This window comes from Rhinopithecus roxellana, chromosome 1 (assembly GCF_007565055.1).
Source record: "Rhinopithecus roxellana isolate Shanxi Qingling chromosome 1, ASM756505v1, whole genome shotgun sequence".
Taxonomy (NCBI): domain Eukaryota; kingdom Metazoa; phylum Chordata; class Mammalia; order Primates; family Cercopithecidae; genus Rhinopithecus; species Rhinopithecus roxellana.
This window is the reverse complement of record NC_044549.1, coordinates 90,236,377-90,249,933: the sequence shown is the minus strand read 5'-3', so window position 1 is coordinate 90,249,933 and position 13,557 is coordinate 90,236,377.

Sequence of the window (13,557 nt, the reverse complement as noted above, 5' to 3'; positions counted from 1 at the left end):
TTTTAATAGAAGTATGATATACATATAGTATGATATACACCAGCACCCCGGAAGCCCCCTCCTGACCACTTTCAGTCACTATCTACCCACTCACCACCCACCACCCTACCCTCTCCACCCCCAGATAATCACTGTCCTGACTTCTAAAGTTTTAAAACAGTAGATTGGTTTTTAATTTAATTTTTTTTTATTTTTATTTTTTTTTTTAGAAACAGGGCTTCACTCTGTTGCCTAAACTGGAGTACAGTGGCATGATCATGGCTCATTGCAGCCTCCAACTACTGGCCTCAAGCAATCCTCCTGCCTCAGCCTTCCAAGTAACTGTGACTACAGGCATGTGCCACCACACCCAGCTACTTTTTAAATTTTTTTGTAGAGACCGAGTCTCACCATGTTGCTCAGGCAAGTCTCAAACTCCTGCGCTCAGACAATCCTCCTGCCTCTGCCTCCCAAAATGCTGGGATTACAGGTTTGAGCCACTACTCCTGGCCTAGTAGATATTTTCTGACAAATCTATATACACATTTATCTTAAACACCTAGGAATGAAATGACTGCATTATATAGTGTTAAAGAAAAATTACAGACCGGGCATGGTGGCTAATGCCTGTAATCCCAGCACTTTGGAATGCCAAGGTAAACTGATTACCTGAGCCCAGGACTTCGAGACAAGCCTGGGTAACACGGCGAGACCCCTGTCTCTACAAGCAAATCAACAAGGTGTGGTGGCTGGCGCACATTGAGAGGCTATTTGGGAGGCTGAGGTGGGAGAGGATCCCTTGAGCCAGGGAGGTGGAGTCTGCAGTGAGCTGTGATCACGAAACTGTACTCCAATCTGGGTGACAGAGCGAGACTCTTGAGACTCTGTCTAGAAAAGAAAAGAAAAGAAAAGAAAAGAAATGAAAAGAAATTATAGAAGGCCATTATTTTGGACAAAGCACCTGCACTAGATCCTAACAAACAAGAGTAAGAACCAAAATGGAGTAATTCCTGCTAAAGTTACATTTTACCAAGCTGAAACTTAATTATCTGACCATCAGAGAAATCTGGAGAGATAACAGATATTTCCCCAACAGGCCACTTTCAATAAGCATGATAATGAACTTTCCTCTGCCGTTAATCCTTACAACAAAAGTAACCTGATGTTAATCAATGTTATTTTTCTTCTTCTTTTTTTTTTTTTGAGACGAGTTCCCGCCGTTCTGTCGCCCAGGCTGGAGTGCAGTGGTGTAGTGGTGCCATTTCGGCTCACTGGAACCTCCACCTCCCAGGTTCAAGCAATTTTCCTGCCTCGGTTTCCAGAGTAGCTGGGATTACAGACGTGCGTCAACACACCCGGCTAGTTTTTTTGTATTTTTAGTAGAGACGGGGTTTCACCATGTTCACCAGGCTGGTCTCGAACTCCTGACCTCAGGTGATCTGCCCACCTCAGCCTCCCAAAGTGGTAGGATTACAGGCATGAACCACTGCGCCTGGCCCAATCCCTTATTTTTCTATTGTTTCCTTGTTCTCGCCCTACAAAGAAAGTTACTTTGAAATGACCAATGCGGCCGGGCCCGGTCTCACGCCTGTAATCCCAGCACTTTGGGAGGCCGAGGCGGGAGGATCACGAGGTCAGGAAATCCAGACCATCCTGGCTAACACGGTGAAATACCATCTCTACTAAAAAAAAAAAACAGCCGGGCGTGGTGGCGGGCACCTGTAGTCCCTGCTACTCAGGGGGCTGAGGCAGGAAAATGGCGTGAACCCGGGAAGCGGAGCTTGCAGTGAGCCGAGATCGCGCCACTGCCTTCCAGCCTGGGCGACAGAGCAAGACTCCGTCTCAAAAAAAAAAAGAAAAGAAAAGAAAAGAAAAGAACTGACCAGTCCACTTTGTGTTGTTTGTGCTTTCTTCAGCCCTTATCTGTCTATAAGCGCAATGACTCACGCCCATAATCGCAGCACTTAGGAAGGCCGATGCGGGCGGATCACCTGAGGTCGCGGGCGGATCACCTGAGGTCGGGAGTTCAAGACCAGCCCGACCAACATAGAGAAACCCCATCTCTACTAAAAATACAAAATTAGGCCGGGCGCGGCGGCTCACTACTGTAATCCCAGCACTTTGGGAGGCCAAGGCGGTTGGATCACCTGAGGTCAGGAGTTCTAGACCAGCCTGCCCAACATGCTGAAACCCCATCTCTACTGAAAATACAAATATTAGCCGGGCGTGGTGGCAGGCGCCTGTAATCCCAGATATTTGTGGGACCGAGGCAGGAACATCGCTTGAACCTGGGAGGCGGAGGTTGCAGTAAGCTGAGATCACGCCATTGCACTCCAGCCTGGGGACAAGAGCGAGACTTCGTCTCCAAAAAAAAAAAAAAAAAATTAGCCAGGCGTGGTGGTGAATGGCTGTAATCCCAGCTACTCAGGAGGCTGAGGCAGGAGAATCACTTGAACCCAGGAGGCGGAGGTTGCAGTGAGCAGAGATCATGCCACTGCACTCCAGCCTGGGTGACAGAGGGAGACTCTAACTCAAAAAATAATAATAAAATAAAATAAAAATAAAGCCAATTAAGAACTTTAAGTTGCAATTTTGTCTTTTGACAACAGTCAAAGAGTAACTTCCCAAGAGTTTTCCCATGACATTTACATTGCCTCCTGCAAGTTAGCAGAGTTCCAGTTGCTCTGCATCCTTGTCAATACTTGGTAATTTTTATTTTAGTTTTTCTGGTGAGAATGTACTGGTATTTCTTTTGTTTTTTCCTCATACTAGTTTATACTTTGGAAGAATGTAGTGGTATTTTATTGTGCTTTTGTTGTTGTTGTTGAGACAGGGGCTTGCTCTGTCCCCCAGGCTGTAGTGCAGTGGCTTGATCACGGCTCACTGCAGCCTCCATGCCTGGGCCCAAGCAATTCTCCCACCTGAGCTTCCTGAGTAGCTGGAACCACAGACATGTGCCACCGCACCCAACTAATTTTTTAATTATCTGTAGAGACAAGGTCTTGCTATGTTGCCCAGTTTGATCTTGAACTCCTGGGCTCAAGTGAACTTTCCACCTCAGCCTCCCAAAGTGCTATAATTACAGGTATAAGCCGTTGGTGCCCAGCCCTACTGTGCTTTTAAAAAATCAACTTTATTGAGGTATGAGTACGTAGAATAAAATTCATCCCCTTTAATTGTACATTTTGATGGGTGTTTCCAAATTATAAAATCACCAGTGTAATTAAGATATTGAACATATATATCACCTCCAGAAAGTTCCACTGAGTCCCATCTCAGTCCATTCCACCCCTACCCCCAGCCCCAGGCAACAACTGATTTGTTTTCTGTCACTAGCCTTCCTATAAATGGAATTATACCCTGTGTATTCTGTGTCTGGCTTCTTTCAGCATAGCTAATTTTGGTTTTAATTTGCATTTCCCTGATTAACAAAGTTGATCACCTTTTCACATATTTATTGCTCGTTTGAATATACTCTTGGGTAGTGCTTGTTAACATCCTTTGCCCATTTTTCTAGCGGGTTGTCTGTATTTTTATTATAAATTTGTAGAAGAGGTTTGAATATTCTGGACATGAGTTCTTTTGAAATCGCCATTACAAAATGGTAACAGTGAAATAGATTTGACCTAACCAACTCCATCTTGCTTCTTTTTTAAAAAAAAATTTATTATTATTACACTTTAAGATCTAGGGTACATGTGCATAACATGCAGTTTTGTTACATAGGTATACAAGTGCCATGCCGGTTTGCTGCACCCATCAACTCATCATTTACATTAGGTATTTCTCCTAACGCTATCCCTCCCCCAGTCCCTCACCCCCCAACAAGCCCCAGTGTGTGGTGTTCCCCTCCCTGTGTCCATGTGTTCTCATTGTTCAACTCCCACTTATGAGTGAGAACATGCAGTGTCTGGTTTTCTGTCCTTGTGATATTTTGCTGAGAATGATGGTTTCCAGCTTCATTCCTGTCCCTGAAAAGAACATGAACTCATCCTTTTTTACGGCTGCATAGTGTTTAATGGTGTATATGTGCCACATTTTCTTTATCCAGTCTATTATTGATGGACATTTGGGTTGGTTCCAAGTCTTTGCTATTGTGAATAGTGCCTTAATAAATATACATGTGCATATGTCTTCATAGTAGCATGATTTATAATCCTTTGGGTATATACCCAGTAATGTGATTGCTGGGTCAAATGGTATTTCTAGTTCTAGATCCTTGAGGGATCGTCACACTGTCTTCCACAATGGTTGAACTAATCCACACTCCCACCAACAGTGTAAAAGCATTCCTATTTCTCCACATCCTCTCCAGCATCCGTTGTTTCCTGACTTTTTAATGAACGCCATTCTAACTGGCGTGAGATGGTACCTCATTGTGGTTTCAATTTGCATTTCTCTGATGACCATTCATGATGAGCATTTTTTCATGTCTGTTGGTTGCATAAATGTTTTCTTTTGAGAAGTGTCTGTTCATATCCTTTGCCCACTTTTTGATGGGGTTGTTTGTTTTTTTCTTGTACATTTGTTTAAGTTCTTTGTAGATTCTGGATATTAGCCCTTTGTCAGATGGATAGATTGCAAAAATTTTCTCCCATTCTTTAGGTTGCCTGTTTACTCTGATGATAGTTTCTTTTGCTGTGCAGAAGCTCTTTAGTTTAATTAGATCCCATTTGTCTATGTTGGCTTTTGTTGCCATTGCTTTTGGTGCTTTAGTCATGAAGTCTTTGCCTCCCATCTTGCTTCTAACCTCCAAGCTGTCCTTGTTCACTCCGGGCGTAGGCTGAACTAACTTTGGGAGGAACTTAGTTTACGGTTTAAAACAAAAATGATAACATCCCTTTCCCGTAACAAACCCCCTTCTTGCCTGGGGACTAAACTGCCATTGTAGGATTTAACAAATTAGCCGTAAGATTAGAAATGATGGTTTAGGAGTCACACAGCTGGAGGCGACAAGACTCTGACCCTCCCCAAATTGCTCCTGGGGACATCACTATTGTAAACCTAAGACCAGTGTCTGAGATATTTTGCAGACACTGCACTTGATGGATCAGCTGGTACCACCCAGACTGATAAACTGGCTTATCTGATCTTGTGGCTCCCATCCAGGAACTTACTCAGCACAAGAAGACTCTATGTGAGTTCATCTTTGATCTGACCAATCAGTGCTCCTGGCTCACTGATTTTCCCCACCCACCAAGTTGTCCTTAAACACTCTGATCCCAGAAGGCTTAGGGAGACTGATTTATTTGAGTAATAATAAAACTATGTTCTCCCGCACAGCCGCCTCTGTGTGAATTATTCTTTCTCTATTGCAGTTCTCTGTCTTTTTTTTTTTTTTTTGAAGTGGAGTTTCACTCTTGTTGCCCAGGCTGGAGTGCCATGGCGAGATCTCGGCTCACCACAACCTCCACCTCCTGGGTTCAAACTATTCTCTTGCCTCAGCCTCCAGAGTAGCTGGGATTACAGGCATTTGCCACCAAGCCCGGCTAATTTTGTATTTTTAGTAGAGACAGGGTTTCTCCATGTTGGTGAAGCTGGTCTCGAACTTCCGACCTCAGGTGATTCGCCTGCCTTACTCTCCCAAAGTGCTGGGATTACAGGCGTTAGCCACTGCACCTGGACCCCCAGATTTATCAACTGATCTTGATAAATCAGTTCTGTTTAGGCAGCAGGCAAGGTGAACCCATTGAACGGTTACAAATTTGGGGACTTGTCTGAGATTGCCCTTGTGGCTACCTGCTTGTGGTTTGGTAGCACCCCTCTCCGCCGATGGATCCAGAGGCTAGCCCAAGCGGCCGCCTAGTTCTCTTGTACTAGGGGTTGACTCTGGTATTCTCTCTAGTTGAGGGACACTGACAACCCAATGTACATGGATTTTTTTTTTTTTTTTTTTTGAGATGGAGTCTCGCTCTGTTGCCCAGGCTGGAATGCAGTGGCGCCATCTCGGCTCATTGCAAGCTCTGCCTCCCAGGTTCACGCCATTCTCCTGCCTCAGCCGCCTGAGTAGCTGGGACTACAGGCACCCGCCACCATGCCCGGCTAACTTTTTTGTATTTTTTGGTAGAGACAGGGTTTCACCATATTAGCTAGGATGGCCTCGATCTCCTGACCTTGTGATCCGCCCGCCTTGGCCTCCCAAAGTGCTGGGATTACAGGCGTGAGTCACCGCGCCTGGCCTGCATGGATTTAATTGCAATGGAGAAATAGTCCTGGGGAGATATCCCATAACTGTAGCCCTATCACAAGGTCTCTGTCTGTAGCCCCATGGTGGAGTGTCTGTAGTCCCATTGCAGGGTGTCTGTTTGTCTAATAGCTCCACCACAGATAGTCTGTCTCGGTTTGGCTCCCTCAGGGGTCTCAGTTTGTCTGTTGCCCCATTGTGGAGTGTCTCTCTTGGTTTGGCTCCTGGTGGGGGTTTCAGCTGGCTCTTCCTAACTAGTAGGAAGAGACTTCGTTCAGGAGAGTTCTCAATCAGGAAGATTTCGGGGAGATTTCTCAGATGGAGAATAGAATAGTTTAGAAGGGATAATTTTGGAGTTCTTCGTTAGGGATATAATTTGGAAGGCCTTCTCTCTGTCTCGTCTTTATGTATGTGTTTGTATATGTGGAGGGCATCTCAGAAGGAATTACTGACGGAAGTCCAGCAGGCCTAACTCAGAGAACCCTCCTATTAGTCTGTTAACATTCATTGAGCCCTGGAGAAAGCTCAACAGGCCTGTCTCTGTGTGACTATCCACTCTTCACCTTGCCCAGAGATCACCCATTGTGAGTTACCTTTCAGAGCTCATCCCTCCCCACCCAGAGTGGATCAAAAACAACAGGGACCAACAGGAGAAAGTTTGCGTTTTGCCAGGATGATACTGGGTGCTGAAAGAGGTGACTAGTGTCTGTTGTATTATGTATATTTTGCTGGGATGGAAAACAATTCGGTTCCCCGTGCAGCCTGTTGGACAACATCTTGCAAAATGGAGAATCTTTTGCCTATGGTTCCACGAAGCAGAAAAGGATGATTTTATTTTGTAACAGGGCTTGGTCCTCCATAGCTATGGCACAGTGAAGAGGGTCATCAAAAGCCGCTTCATTCTTCTGGAAGCTGCAGCAGAGAAAAGGGACCCATAAAGCTGATATGTCAGCAAAAAGGGTAATAATTCTTAGCAGCCAAATTTCTGGTCTTTCTCTCTCTCTCTCTGTATGTGTGTAAACGATAAATGTCATTATTTGTGTCCTCTGCAAGGTTTAATTAATAGAAAAATAAAGGATTTGTGAGACTGATCTTAGGCTGTAGCAAATCTGATGCAGTTTGTACTAAAAATGCGTCTTTCTGTAATGGAGAGAGGGGTATCACAGGATAGAACATGAGCTTAGGATCCCTATAAGACTCTATAAGACTATTTTTCAAGCCACCCCAGCAGGCTGGTCAGTTACAAACTTTGCTGCAGTTCCCTGAAACCAATACCAGACAAAATTTCTCTTTCTTGTTTTATGTCACTAAGAGTTTAACCTTAGGCTGGGCGTGGTGGCTCATGCCTGTAATCCCAGCACTTTGGGAGGCCCAGGAGGGTGGATCCCCTGAGGTCAAGAGTTTGAGATCAGCCTGGCAAACATGATAAAACCCTGTCTGTACTAAAACTACAAAAATTACCCAGGGATGGTGGCAGGCGCCTGTAATCCCAGCTACTCAGGAGGTTGAGGCACCAGAATTGCTTGAACCCAGGAGATGGAGGTTGCAGTGAGCCGACATCGTGCCACTGCACTCCAACCTGGGCAACAGAGTAAGACGCTGTCTCCAAAAAAAAAAAAAAAAAGAGCTTAACCTTGTGACCATGTAAGGATACTTTCTCTTGGTTCTCTTGGTTTCCACTGTCCAGAGCACAGGAAAATTTAGGGTTCAAGTTATAGCTCTAAAAATTATCTTGAGTAGGCTGGGCACAGTGGCCCATGCCTGGAATTCCAGCACTTTGGGAGGCCAGGGCAGGCGGATTACCTGAGTTCAGGAGTTCGAGACCAGCCTGGCCAACATAGTGAAACCCTGCTAGACGTGGTGGTGGGCACCTATAATCCCAGCTACTCAGGAGGCTGAGGCAGAAGAATCCCTTGAACCGGGAGGCGGAGGTTGCAGTAAGCAGAGATCAAACCACTGCACTCCAGCCTGGGGAGCAGAGATTCTGTCTCAAAAAAAAAAAAAAAAAAAAAAAAAAAAAAAATTATCTTGAGCAGTTAAAGCTCTTTCCAAGCTTGAAATTGGTTACTGTAGACTTCTTCTGGGAAAAACAATAGAAACTGCTTGATGTTATGTAGGTCAGTAGCTAAGTCTTTATCTTTTGACAATTGTGGCCTGGGTTCAATTCTTAGCTTCCAGAATGATTCCTTTCTGGTTTGTTATTTGTGTAACTTTGCCATTTATTGAGGAATTTTTTTAAGCCCCATGGATAGCTTCTGATTTTCTGTTTTGGATTTTCCTTTCTCCAAACTACCCTTGAGAGACAGAGACAGAGAGAAAGAAAAGAAAGAGACAGAGAGGAAGGAAGGAAGGAAGGAAGGAAGGAAGGAAGGAAGGAAGGAAGGAAGGAAGGAAGGAAGGAAGGAAGGAAGGAAGGAAGGAAAGAAAGAGAGAGAAAGAAGCTTACCATCCCTTTGAGACACCTTATGCGTCCGTGGTTAAGTTATAAACTTAGTTAAAGCATATTAATTTCATGTGGGAAGTTACCTGTGGTAGAATTCAAAAGCCAGAAATACTGGGTACCCTGGTAATAAGATACTGAAAAGGATTTTTTTTTTTAGAAAAAAGAGCTCTGTGGTTAAAACCAGCTTAATTAGGCCAGGCGCGGTGGCTCGAGCCTGTAATCCCAGCACTTTGGGAGGCCGAGACAGGCGGATCACAGGGTCAGGAGATGGAGACCATCCTGGCTAACACGGTGAAACCCCGTCTCTACTAAAAAATACAAAAAAAACTAGCAGGGCGAGGTAGCGGGCGCTTGTAGTCCCAGCTACTTGGGAGGCTGAGGCAGGAGAATGGGGTGAACCCGGGAGGCGGAGCTTGCAGTGAGCTGAGATCCGGCCACTGCACTCCAGCCTGGGTGACAGAGCGAGACTCCGTCTCAAAAAAAAAAAAAAAAAAAACACCTTAATTAAAAATGGATAACCAAGCCATATGTATTTAAGAGGAATTTATCTTTTTCCTCTTCTTGAAGCATGTTTTTCTGAAAAACAGTTTTTTTCTTCTCAGGTGACTGAATTGTTCTCCATGTTGTCTTTTTGTCACTCTTGATGCCCACATGAGAGAATCTAAGATAAATTCTAACAACCTGGGACTCCTGGGGAAAAGCAGAGGAGGCACCACAGATCCCATTCTGGGAAAAACCTCAGATTTCCTCACAGAAGCCTAGAAATTAAAAGAGAATAGATCCTTCTCAAAATCTAAGGCTCTGTTCTGTTTTGCATTGCATTAACTGATGGGTTTGGCTTTTGTGGGTATCAGAAATTACTTCGCATTATGAAAGAAACTTGGTGTGTAATAACTAGGTAGGAAATATGCTTTTGAGGATGGCTAATGGCACTTATAGGGGGATATTCCGTTTTGATGTTTCAATTAGGGAAACACACTCTTGGCCATTAAAAGATAGGGAAACATCCCCAACCTACACTGAGAGATGAGACTCCCACAGGGGATGGGCTGATTATAAAATGGGCTAATTTACTATGGGTGGTTTTGCAATGTTTTGCTCAGCAGAAGCACTGCACTGTCTTCTCTTACAGTATTTCCCTCCTTTTGGGGATCCAGGATACAGTATATACCCTGAATTTTTGGGATCTATCTTTGCCTTCCAGCTGTGCCTGCTTATTAGGTCCTAGAAACTGAATGCTTTCCTGGCCCTGTTCCTCCAAGGGCTCCACCGCGAAGTCAGTAATCCAGTTAAGAAATTGGCAAATGAAAAATCTTACAAGTGCTGAATCTTCTGTCCATCTGTTTATTTATTTATTTATTTGTATATTTTTTTGAGATGGAGTCTCTTTCTGCCAACCAGACTGGAGTTCAATGGTGTGACCTTGGCTCACTGCAACCTCCACCTCCCGGGTTCCAGTGATTCTCCTGCCTCAGCCTCCCGAGTAGCTGGGATTACAGGTGCCCACCACCATGCCCAGCTAATATTTGTATTTTTGGTAGAGATGGGGTTTTACCATATTAGACAGGCTGGTCTCGAACTCCTGACCTCAGGTGATCCACCAGCCTCGGCCTCGCAAAGTGCTGTGATTACAGGCACGAGCCACTGTGCCCGGCCAGAAAAATAGAAACTTTAATGCCTTTTTGTTCATGTTACTTTAGTAGTCTTTTAGAAATAAACACAGTTTTCAAGATTATTTGTAAAATAAAAATGTCTTCAAATTTTAGACATTTGGCCTAAAGTCAGATATGAGATTTGCTAAATGCTTTAAGGTCATAAACTATTTCTTTGACTTTTGAAAATTATTCAGTTGCTGGGCACGGTGGCTTACATCTGTAATCCCACCACTTTGGGAGGCCGAGGTGGGCGAAACACCTAAGTCTAGGAGTTCGAGTCCAGCCTGGCCAATATGGCGAAACCCCATCTCTACTAAAAATACAAAAATTTTCCAGGCATTGTGGCACATGCATGTAATCCCAGCTACTCGGGAGGCTGAGGCAGGAGAATTGCTTGAACCCAGGAGGTAGAGGTTGCAGTGAGCCGAGATCGTGCCACTGCACTCCAGCCTGAGCAAAAGAGCGAGACTCTGTCTCCAAAAAAAAAAAAAAAGTCCGTTGCTGCGAAAATTGTTTGATTTACCTACTTTGGAGCATTAGATTCTAGATGAGGCCTGGGGACATGTGGAGAGCCATGCCCCTAGCTATGCTGCAAAGGGCCAGACCTTATCCGTATTTCTGTCTGATGTCCTAGGCTCTACACCTAGTACATAATTAAAATTGCTTATTTATCAGGTTTTTCATCAAAATAAAAGTTGCTAAGAGTTAACATTGTAACATGTAATCGAGACTACTGGAGAAACAGTTTTACATATAAGGCGTGTAGGGAAAGTAGAATGAGTTTTTGGTTAAAGAGTATGAGAAGGCATGGTAATATGGCTTTTGTTAAAGGGAATGTAATTTTGTCTACTTCAGGGGGTTTTAAAGATTGTCTTAACCTAGAAGAGTAACGGGACAAAAAGAAGGTTCTGTGGGTGTAAACAAGTTGACTAAAATTTGAAGGGGATTTCTTTTTTTTTTTTTTTTTTTTTTGCCCTAAGTTGAAGATAAAATAAAAGCACACTAATGTGGGGTCAGAATCTGGGCCCATGTGTTCAAATAACAGGGTTTTCTTAGAAAATTGATCTGTTGTTTAACAGAAAATTGTAAAAGGTTCTAAAAAGTTTATGAAAATCTTACCTTATGGTCAAACTAATTAAAACTGGATAGAGTTATAAAATTTTATTTAAAAACTTGCCTTAGTATTGAAGATGCATTAATGCAAACATAAATTTGGTTTTCTCTTTTGAAAAAGATTTTTTATGTTATATTAAAAGATAAAGGGCCAGGCCCCGTGGCTCATGCCTGTAATTCCAGCACTTTGGGAGGACGAGGCACGTGGATCACCTGAGGTCAGGAGTTCGAGGCCAGCCTGGCCAACATGGTGAAACCCCGACTCTACTAAAAATACAGAAGAGTCGGGCGTGGTGGTGGGCGCATGTAGTCCCAGCTACTCAGGAGGCTGAGGTAGGAGAATCGCTTGAAACCAGGAGGCAGAGGTTGTGGTGAGTCAAGATTGCTCCATTGTGCTCCAGCCTGGGCAACAGAGTGAGACTCTATCTCAAAAAAAAAAAAACAAAAAAAAAGATCATGAAAGGTTTTTGTTCACTCTTTCGGGTAAATGGCAGGGAAAAAAGGGGGTAGAGAAAAGAGACAGATTCAGCTGGCCTCATACTATCTTCATTGGGTCTTGTTTGGAAAGCTGTCTTTTTTTTTTTTTTTTTGAGATAGTGTCTCGCTCTGCACCCAGGCTGGAGTGCAATGGCATGTTCTCGGCTCACTGCAACCTCCACCTGCCAGGTTCAAGTGATTCCTCCACACCCAGCTAATTTTTGTGCTTTTAGTAGAGACACAGTTTCACCATGTTGGCCGGGCTAGGCTAAGTCTCTTTTATCAGAATAAGGGTTTTTGCCTTTAAAAAAAAAATTTTTTTTTTTGAGACGGAGTCTCACTCTGTCGCCCAGGCTGGAATGCAGTGTTGCGATCTTGGCTCACTGAAAGGTCCACCTCCCTGGTTCGTGCCATTCTCCTGCCTGAGCCTCCTGAGTAGCTGGGACTATAGGCGCCCACCACCACGCCCAGTGAATTTTTTTGTATTTTTGGTAGAGATGGGGTTTCACCGTGTTAGCCAGGATGGTGTCGATCTCCTGACCTCGTGATCCATCCACCCCGGCCTCCCAAAGTGCTGGGATTACAGGCATGAGCCATTGCGCCCGGCAAAAAAAATTTTTTGACTTACCAGTTTGGATAAATGAATAATGTATGATTCTACTTTGTGATATCCAGTGTTTTAAACTTTCTATATTTGAAAAACTTTCCAAAATCAAATATAAAGTATGTCATGTGGGGAAAAGAAAGAGAGATCAGACTGTTACTGTGTCTATATAGAAAGAAGTAGACATAAGAGACTCCATTTTGTTCTGTATTTGAGATGCTGTTGATCTGTGACCCTACCCCCAACCTTGTCCTTGCAAGAGACATGTGCTGTGGTGACTCAAGGTTTAATGGATTTTGGGCTGTGCAGGGTGTGCTTTATTAAACAAGTGCCTGAAGGCAGTATGCTTGTGAAAAGTCATCACCATTCTCTTAATCTCAATACCCAGGGACACATACACTGCCAAAAGTCGCAGGGACCCCTGCCTAGGAAAGCTAGGTATTGTCCAAGGTTTCTCCCCATGTGATAGTCTGAAATATGGCCTTGTGGGATGGGAAAGACCCGATCGTCCCCCAGCCTGACACCCGTGAAGGGTCTGTGCTGAGGAGGACCAGTACAAGAGGAAAGAAGGCCTCTTGGCCGTTGAGATAGAGAAAAGCATCTGTCTCCTGCCCATCCCTGGGCAATGGAACATCTCGGTGTAAAACTCGATTGTATGTTCTGTTTACTGAGAAAGGAGAAAACCACCTTAGGGCAAAAGGTGGGACTTGCTGGCACAATGCTGCTCTTTATGCACTAAAAAGGTTTATGGAGGCCGGGCACGGTGGCTCAAGCCTGTAATCCCAGCACTTTGGGAGGCCGAGACTGGAGGATCACGAGGTCAGGAGATCAAGACCATCCTGGCTAACACGGTGAAACCCCGTCTCTACTAAAAAAAAATACAAAAAATCAGCCGGGCGAGGTGGTGGGTGCCTGTAGTCCCAGCAACTCGGGAGCCTGAGGCGGGAGAATGGCGTAAACCCGGGAGGCGGAGCTTGCAGTGAGCTGAGATCCGGCCACTGCACTCCAGCCTGGGCGGCAGAGAGAGACTCTGTCTCAAAAAAAAAAAAAAAAAAAAGGTTTATGGAGATGTTTGTATATGCATATCAAGGCACAGCACTTT